Here is a 9300-nt window from a genome sequence, read left to right as displayed (position 1 = left end):
CCCTGACTGGACTTTAGATAAAACTGTTACCAAGTTTTGAGCAAATAAATGTAGTGTATAGAAGTAGCCTAAAACATTTAAAAAAAAAAGTTTCTAAATGACATTCTGACAATAAAATTACATTTGTGGCCAAATATTGGGGTGTTTTTTCAGTTAATTCAAATCAAGCAAGCGAGTAATAGTCTTTTTTAATCTTTATTAATTCACATTTAAAAATGTGATTAATCTGATTTTTAAAAAAATAATCACTTGACAGCACTTAAAGACAAAGCTTTGTGTCATTAGTATCTACATTGAGCTGTTTCTCTTTACAGCGCTTTTTCATTGCTTTCTCTCTATACATTTTTGCACTGCTCTATTTTTCACATTTTTGCTGGCTTTTGGGGGGTAGAGTTGAAAAATCAATAGAAAATTAACTGAGAGCAAAAAATGACCCCTGAGCAGCACTTTGGACATTTACTAAACCAGGAGTTTATTAAGTTGAACAAAGGCTTCATTAAAGGACTTTACATGCGAACACTTGGAAAAATCCAAATGTGCGAAAAGGAGTATGAAGAACCAGTTCCTTTTGAAATTTACCCTTTCTCCTTGTTGCAGTAATTACAGATTGTATTCAATTCCTCTGTGTAACAAACACAAATGCAAAGTTACCATTACCAAGGATGTACCACAGTAATGTTAATACAATTTAGAAAGTGCATATTATCTTATTATATATAATTAAAAGTACAAGAGTAGAACTGCACAGATACATGTATAATAGCAGATAGATGGCACCTCCTCGAATCTTAAGATAATCAGTGATGAATTCAGGATGAATGATGTTAGACACTGTCGTTCAGTATTCTTCCTCCTTATTGGTGCACTGATGTCTTGATTCCGCTTAAAAATTATTTAGTTTATTTCAAACTAGGTTTCACAATCCAACATGTCCAAAAAATAGTTTAGTTTAAAGCCTTCAGAAGATATGGAAAACAAGAGCCTCGTCATGGCAAAAAGTTTTAAAAGGCCTTATCATAGAGCAGTAAAACTGCTGCTATTGTGACGTCAGGCCTTAGGCATCAACATACTGTAAATCTGCACTGCCATTAAATTGTACTTTTATCTATCATCGTCTTCCTTATTGACATCCTGTCATGTCCGAGCAAGTCCAACCCATAATTCCAAATTGACTAATTTTATATTAAGATCAGCCCATGAATTGCGCACCACAAATAGTTGAAAAATAAACACTGTCATTAACAGTAGCTCCATCTTAACAAGTAATGAGTTTATTGCACATAATAAGAACATGTTTCTGGTGAAAAGTAGGGGTCCTGAAAAAAAAATCAATTCACATCCGAATCGCAATCCTTATTTATTCCGATTCTAAATCAACTCATAATTTTCAAAAAGCGATTGAGTCAATCAGTGATATTTACATTACATTTGAATTTACATCCATCCATCCATCCATTTTCTACCGCTTTTTCCCTTTGCATGTCAAATGTAATTAAAACCATTAAGATATATTATTTTCAGTTGCCTCCATGTGTGTTTTGCACCAGTGGGATTGCACCCAACTTAAAATACATGTTATTCCATATGGCGACTTGTCCAGGGTGTACCCCGCCTTCCGCCCGATTGTAGCTGAGATAGGCTCCAGCGCCCCCCGCGACCCCGAAGGGACTAAGCGGTACAAAATGGATGCATGGATTCCATATCATTCCTATACTTTTTTACCAGTGGGCTAATAAAAAAATGTGATTAAATGTTAATGTACAAATTTGTATGTATTCAAAATGCCATCAATAAAATGCACTTGCAATCGTTGTCCATAACATACGCCTGCCCTTAACATAATCCACCTCCACCATGGGGCAGTCGATTCACAACGTTGACATCAGCAAACTGCTCTCCCACTCGATGGCACACACACACTGTCTACCAACTGCCCTGAGCAGTGAAAACCGGGATTCATCCATGAAGAGAACACCTCTCCAATGTGCCAGATGCCATCGAATGTGAGCATTTTCCCAATCAAGTCAAACTGCAGTCAGGTCGAGACCCCGATGAGGACGACGAGCATACAGATGAGCTTCCCTCAGACAGTTTCTGCATACATTATTTGGTTATGCACATCAATTGTTGCAGCAGCTGTCCGGGTGGCTGGTCTCAGACGATCATGGAGGTGCACCTACTGCATGTGGAGGTCTTGGGCTGGTGTGGTTACACGTGGTCTGCGGTTGTGAGGCAGGTTGGATGTACTGCCAAATTCTCTGAAACCCCTTTGGAGATGGTTTATGGTCGAGAAATTAACATTCAATTCACGTGCAACAGCTCTGGTGGACGTTCCTGCAGTCAGCATGCCAACTGCACGGTGCCTCAAAACTTGCGACATCTGTGACATTGTGAAGTTTGATAAAACTGTACATTTCAGAGTGGCTTTTTGTTGTGGACAGCCTAAGGCCCCTGTGCAATAATCATGCTGTTTAATCAGCATCTTGATATGTCACACCTGTGAGGTGGAATAGATTATCCTGGCAAAGAAGATTTAGACTGATTTGTGAACAATATTTGAGAGGAATAGGTCTTTTGTGTATATTGTACGTTTCCGATTTTTGTTTTTGGGAGCAAAAACAAATGTTGCGTGTAGATTTTTGTTCAGGTGTGTGTGTGTGTATATATATATGTAATGCCGAGATGGCGTAGCGACTAGTCGCAGAGGCTCAACGCTCTCCCGTTCGGTGCTTTTTTATGTTATTTATGTACGTCTTTGTTATTTTACTTTTTACATCCTGTTGGGCAAACAACGTCTACACCAGGCAGGATCTCATAGAAGTCGGATCTCCCGGAGAAAGCGGCGTCACGGCCGAGTTTATCCGTGTAAACAACATCCCGGAAGAAATTGCGAGACAACCCGGATCTCCATGGTACATCATACCCGGAACAAAGCGCCGCAGGCGGCGTAGAGAACGTAAACAGAAACGAGTCTGCAGAGCTGGTCTGCTGGAGAGGCTAAGACAACAACCGAACAAACCACCACTGCCGAGTATATTTCTCACAAATGCAAGATCACTTGCAAACAAGATGGACGATCTGAGGCTACAGGTAGCAACGAACACCACCGTGAGGAATAGCTGCATGCTAATAGTCACAGAAACCTGGCTCCATTCATCCATCCCTGACCTAGCTATCGAGCTAACAGGCTACACTCTACACCGCCTGGACAGGACAAAAGAGGCTACAGGGAAATCGCGGGGAGGACTATTAATATTCACAAAGGACACATGGGGAACACACACAAGCATTGTGAGTAGCCACTGTTCCCCTAATCTAGAATATCTGACTATTAAATGTCGGCCCTTTTACCTGCCGAGGGAATACAATGCCGTGTTGCTAACCGCAGTGTACATAGCGCCAGATGCTAACGCTAGCACGGCGTTACGTCAGCTGCATGATACAATCAACCAGCAACAAAGCATGTATCCGGAGGCTGCTCATATTATCGCAGGAGACTTTAATCATGCTAACCTGAAGGTAGTCCCCAAACTACACCAGCATGTAAAATGTGCCACAAGAGGCAAAAACACACTAGACAAAGTTTACTCCAATATTAAGCTGGGCTACAGAGCTAAACCTTTAGCACACATGGGCCAGTCAGACCACATATCCCTGCTACTCATCCCAGCATATACCCCCACCCGGATAAGTGCTCCCACCACAACAAAGACCATCAATACCTGGCCTGAAGGTGCCACTGAAAAGCTGCAAGACTGCTTTGACACCACTGCGTGGGAGGTCTTTGAAGACGAGGACCTGGAGAAATACACATCAGGAGTACTGGGCTACATAAAACACTGCACAGACTCTGTTACTGTGGATAAGCACGTCCGAGTCTATTCCAACACAAAGCCGTGGATGACGAGAGAGGTGCAGAGGCTGCTGAGGGAGAGGGACACCGCGTTCAGATCTGGCGACGGGGAGCTCTACAGCACTGCCAGAGCCAGCATGAAGCGTGGTATCAAGGAGGCTAAGGAGGACTACAAAACGAAGATTGAGGACTGCTTCCAAAGCAATGACTCCAGGAGGGTATGGCAGGGGGTCCAGCACATGACCCACTCCAGGCCCAGCAACCTCCCGGCCGGCAGGGGAGACCCCCGGCTGGCAGAGGAGCTGAACTCCTTCTACGCCCGCTTTGAGGTAACACCATCGGAAGCAGTCACACCTCACTCAGTAGCAACACCTCACTCAGTAGCAACACCTCACCCAACAGCCACACCTCAATCACCAGTCACACCTCACTCGGCAGACCACAGCAGCCTCACCCTTTCAGTGACGGAGCACGAGGTCAGACGCACACTGAAAGCCGTGAACCCGAGGAAGGCTGCGGGACCGGACGGCGTCTCCGGACGGGTGCTGAGAGACTGCGCTGATCAGCTGGCTGGTGTCCTCACCGACATCTTCAACCGGTCCCTGTCCCAGGCCACCGTCCCATCCTGCCTGAAAACCTCCACCATCATCCCGGTCCCCCCCCAAAAAAACACTGTCAGCTGTCTGAACGACTACTGGCCAGTGGCACTCACTTCCATCACAATGAAGTGTTTCGAGAAACTGGTCCGGACCCACATCCTCTCATCCCTACCGCCCGCATTGGACCCCCATCAGTTTGCCTACCGAGCCAACAGGTCTACGGAGGACGCCATCGCTACGGCTCTCCACTCCGCCATGTCCCACATGGAGGGGGTGGGGGAGCTATGTACGGCTGATCTTTGTAGACTTCAGCTCTGCATTTAATACCATCTTACCTGACAGACTGGTGACCAAGCTAGCAGACCTCGGAATATCCAACCCCACCTGTCTCTGGATTAAAGACTTCCTGACCGACCGCCATCAGAGGGTGAGGATGGGTACCCACACCTCTACAGCCCTCAGCACCGGCTCACCTCAGGGCTGCGTGCTGAGCCCCCTGCTCTACTCACTCTACACCCACGACTTCACAGCCACCCACCCCGGCAATCACATCATAAAGTTTGCCGATGACACAACGGTGGTGGGCTGCATCTCTGGGGTCGACGAGACGGCATACCGGGACGAGGTGGAGCAGCTGGCAGTGTTGAGCAGGGTGAACAACCTGAAGCTGAACCAGCTCAAGACCCAGGAAGTGATCTTGGACAGCAGGAGGAGAAAAACTACCATACAGCCCCTGTACATCGATGGGGGCTGTGTGGAAAGAGTCTCATCCCTACGCTTCCTGGGAGTTCACCTGGAGGAGGACCTGTCCTGGAGGACCAACACCACGGCCATCGTCAAGAGGGCACAGCAGAGGCTCTACTTCTTGAGAGTACTCAGGAATCTCCACCTGCGACAGGATCTACTGGTGTCCTTCTACCGCTGTTCTGTGGAGAGCAGAGGTGTGGACTCGAGTCACATGACTTGGACTCGAGTCACATGACTTGGACTCGAGTCAGACTCGAGTCATGAATTTGATGACTTTAGACTCGACTTGACAAAATGTAAAGAGACTTGCAACTCGACTTAGACTTTAACATCAATGACTTGTGACTTCACTTGGACTTGAGCCTTTTGACTTGACATGACTTGACATGACTTGACATGACTTGCTACTTTCCCCAAAATCCAACGCTTAAAAAGTTATTTGGGAGCGCTCCGTATTTTTCATTTTCTTCGTCTGTGTCTCTCAGCGTGTTGTTCCTGTCAGCTGGTGTGCTGTAAGTACAACAGCCAATCAAATTAGATCTACGTTGTTTTCATCACGCAGCATTCATCCAATCAAATTGCAGTACAACCACCGAACAAGTTGTCAAACAACGCAACAATTATGCCAAAGTTGGTTTCGTTCGGGTATAAAAACTACGACTTGGTCAACAAAAAACGAATTGCCGTATGGAAATCACGCAGTTCGAATATTACAGACGGAGACGCAACAACGTTCAACATTTGAAGTTGCACAAAGAAGGGTAAGTTTTGAATGTAAGATAACGTTTATTGGCTAAGTTACGTGACTTGTATTTGCTGTGTAGTTAAATCAGTGAGGCTGCAAACTCACTGCTAACGTTATAACCATAGACATCTTATAAGTAGACGCAGCATGGAGCGCTACTGCCTACTGGCGCAGACGAGGCGCGGGGCCGCCATCTTGGAGTGGTGATCCGCTCCACTCAGTGCAATTCATTTGGCAGGAACAATGAACTGTCAGCGCATTTAATTAATTTTACCTCACTGAATACCACTGATTTTCACCCTCCTTTTTTGTCATACGTGTAGCTATGATAACAGACACATGTTTTGGCGTGTTTTAGTATTCATAGTTTGCTTAACAGTAATATAATATTCTTATATGCTATAAGTGACCAGACGTCCGAGATCAAAACTGGGATTATAATCCTAGAGAAGGGGAAAAAACGGTAAACTATTTTTAAATTGAAGAAACAATATGATTAGGTTATATATACATGCGTATATCCGACATAAACAATGTATGAATACATTAGATATCTATATATCTTAGGGACCTATAGACTGTATCTCTGTTGCTGCAGCAGCAGAGAGTTTATTCTGTCTTGACACTTTGTATTGATATTTTCTATTACATTCTTCCCTTAAATGATAATATTTGCAGTGATTGTTTTATATGTATTATTTTATGTAAGTCGCTTTGGATAAAAGCGTCTGCCAAATACTTGAAATAAACACATATAAACACCTGAAAGTCTTCATATCAGCTAAAACCACCAATCTGTTTCACTGGATTCAGAATAAAACCAAATTCTGTTTTACCCAACAATGTTAGTATTTGAATATTGTTACTTGAAGACTTATTCCTGGTTACAATTGTACTGTTAAGAAATTATTGTCTTATACTTTGCCTAAAATGAGAATGCATCATAATCAGTGGCGGCTGGTGAATTTTGTTTTAGGTGGGGCTGAAAGTTTGTAAACCAAACCCCTGTAGGGGCGTCATCCTCCCCCAGAAGATTTATTTGTGATTTTCACATACAAATATTGAAGATCTTTGATCCTTCTCAACTCTGTGGTAATATTATTTTCATAAGATACAACCAATAGTACGTTAATGTTAAATCTTACTTGTGAAAAGTAATCCCCCGATTCCTATTTTCAACAGTCCGCTCATTTGAGCAGGAAAACGCTGAACACCAGCCCGGCATCTTTGTTTTCTACCTGTCAACTGTCAGTTTAGGCTGCTCGCCGGCTCCTCATCACCACTTCAAGATGGCGGCCAAATTGCTCACGTCACAGCAACCTGCGTCTACTTATAAGATGTCTATGGTTACAACGTCATTGCAAACACGGCAATCTGTTGCGTCCACTGCAGTTTGCTACCTTATTCATACTTTTTGTCAAGTGATTTTTTTTTAAGCAGGGTTGCATGAGGTACCTACACATAACGTTACGTTAGACAATGTATCACACACAGTAACGTAACGTTAGTCAATGTATCACACACAGTAACGTAACGTTAGTCAATGTATCACACACAGTAACATTACGTTAGTCAATGTATCACACACAGTAACATTACGTTAGTCAATGTATCACACACAGTAACGTAAAGTTAGACGGTGGTCAGCAGCACCGCGTATTTTAGCCACCTACAAAAAGACAAACATAGTCAAATAAAGGTCAGTTAAAATGTATACTATATTAAGAATATGTGTACATATTGCATAGGGTCCTGACATCTAAAAAGTACAACTCTGTTCATTGTTATGTTCATATATTTGTTATGTTTTTCATGTGTACGCACACATAAACACACATACAGTATGAGATGAGATCAATGAGATAAGGTAAGAACAGGATAGAAACTGCTGTGGAACTAGTTACAATGCAATATGCCATTGAAATACAATGTTAACACTTTTGTGCAAATAAGTACAGTTGCACTTGTTTTTTTCAAATGTGTTTATTCTGTAAAGGAATGAGTTACATGTTTAAAATGACTGGTTAATAGTGCTATTTTGAAGTGCAATGTCAGCACTATCTTTTTCCCTGCAATTTCAAATGCACTTGTTTTAATAAATAAATACAGCATTTTAAAAGCATACACAATCTGTGTAAATATATTAGTCTGTGGTTAAACGACTTGAAAGGACTCGAAACTCAAAATGCAGGACTTGGGACTTGACTTGAGACTTTCCAGTCTTGACTTTGGACTTGACTCGGACTTGCTCTGTCTTGACTCGGGACTTGACTCGGACTTGAGGGCAAAGACTTGAGACTTACTTGTGACTTGCAAAGCAATGACTTGGTCCCACCTCTGGTGGAGAGCATCCTCACATACTGCATCTGCGTATGGTTCTGCAGCTGCACAGCAGCAGAGAGGAAAGCTCTCCAGAGGGTCGTCAACTCGGCCCAAAAAATCATCGGGTGCCCCCTCCCCTCCCTGGAAGAACTGTACAACTCCCGCTGCCTGAAGAAGGCAGCCAACATACTCAAGGACCCATCCCACCCCGGCAACAGCCACTTCGATCGGCTGCCTTCCGGCAGACTTTTCAGAACCATGCGAACCCGCACAAATAGACTCAAGAACAGTTTCTACCCCCGGGCCATAACTGCACTAAACGCAGCTGGAATGTAAAAATAAATAAATAAAAACTCCCTCACGTGCAACATGAGGAAGCCACCGGTCAATCACGATCCGGGACTGTGCAATCAGCGATTACACGCCAAATGGACAATATTTACCATATTTATTTACATATTTAATCCACAATAAAAGCCTGCACAGCATAGGAGGTAGGAAATACTGACTCCCACCCCCTCAGCACACTGGGAACCAGCATTACTCCTCCCTAGTCAGTTTACTAGTCACTTTATACTTTTTATAGTCTCGGTTTTTTTTTCCACATTGCCTCTTAAAGTGGTCTTAGGCCATATTGTATATTGCATATTGTGTATATTGTGTTGTTTATGTATATTGTGTGGTTTCTTCTTTTTTTTAAATGCAAAGCACCTCATGGAAGCAACCTAAATTTCGTTGGACCTGTACCTGTACATGCACAATGACAAATAAAGATCATTCATTCATTCATTCATTCATATATATATATATATATGGACCCCCTGACAGCGGACAAGCAGTAGAAAATGGATGGATGGAAATGTTAGTATAGCACGTTTTTTTCTTCACTTCGATGGATTTTTTTGCCCTTATGGTATTCTTTTGTATATATTTTATATATATTGTTATATAGTGTAAAGTATACTATGTATTTAATTTTGAATTTATTTTTTGAAATTATTTTATTTGTACGCCCGCGAGATCAACGCAGGTGG

The sequence above is a fragment of the Nerophis lumbriciformis genome, linkage group LG05 (genome assembly GCF_033978685.3).
Source record: "Nerophis lumbriciformis linkage group LG05, RoL_Nlum_v2.1, whole genome shotgun sequence".
Lineage (NCBI taxonomy): Eukaryota > Metazoa > Chordata > Actinopteri > Syngnathiformes > Syngnathidae > Nerophis > Nerophis lumbriciformis.
Note: the sequence above shows the minus strand (reverse complement) of the source record.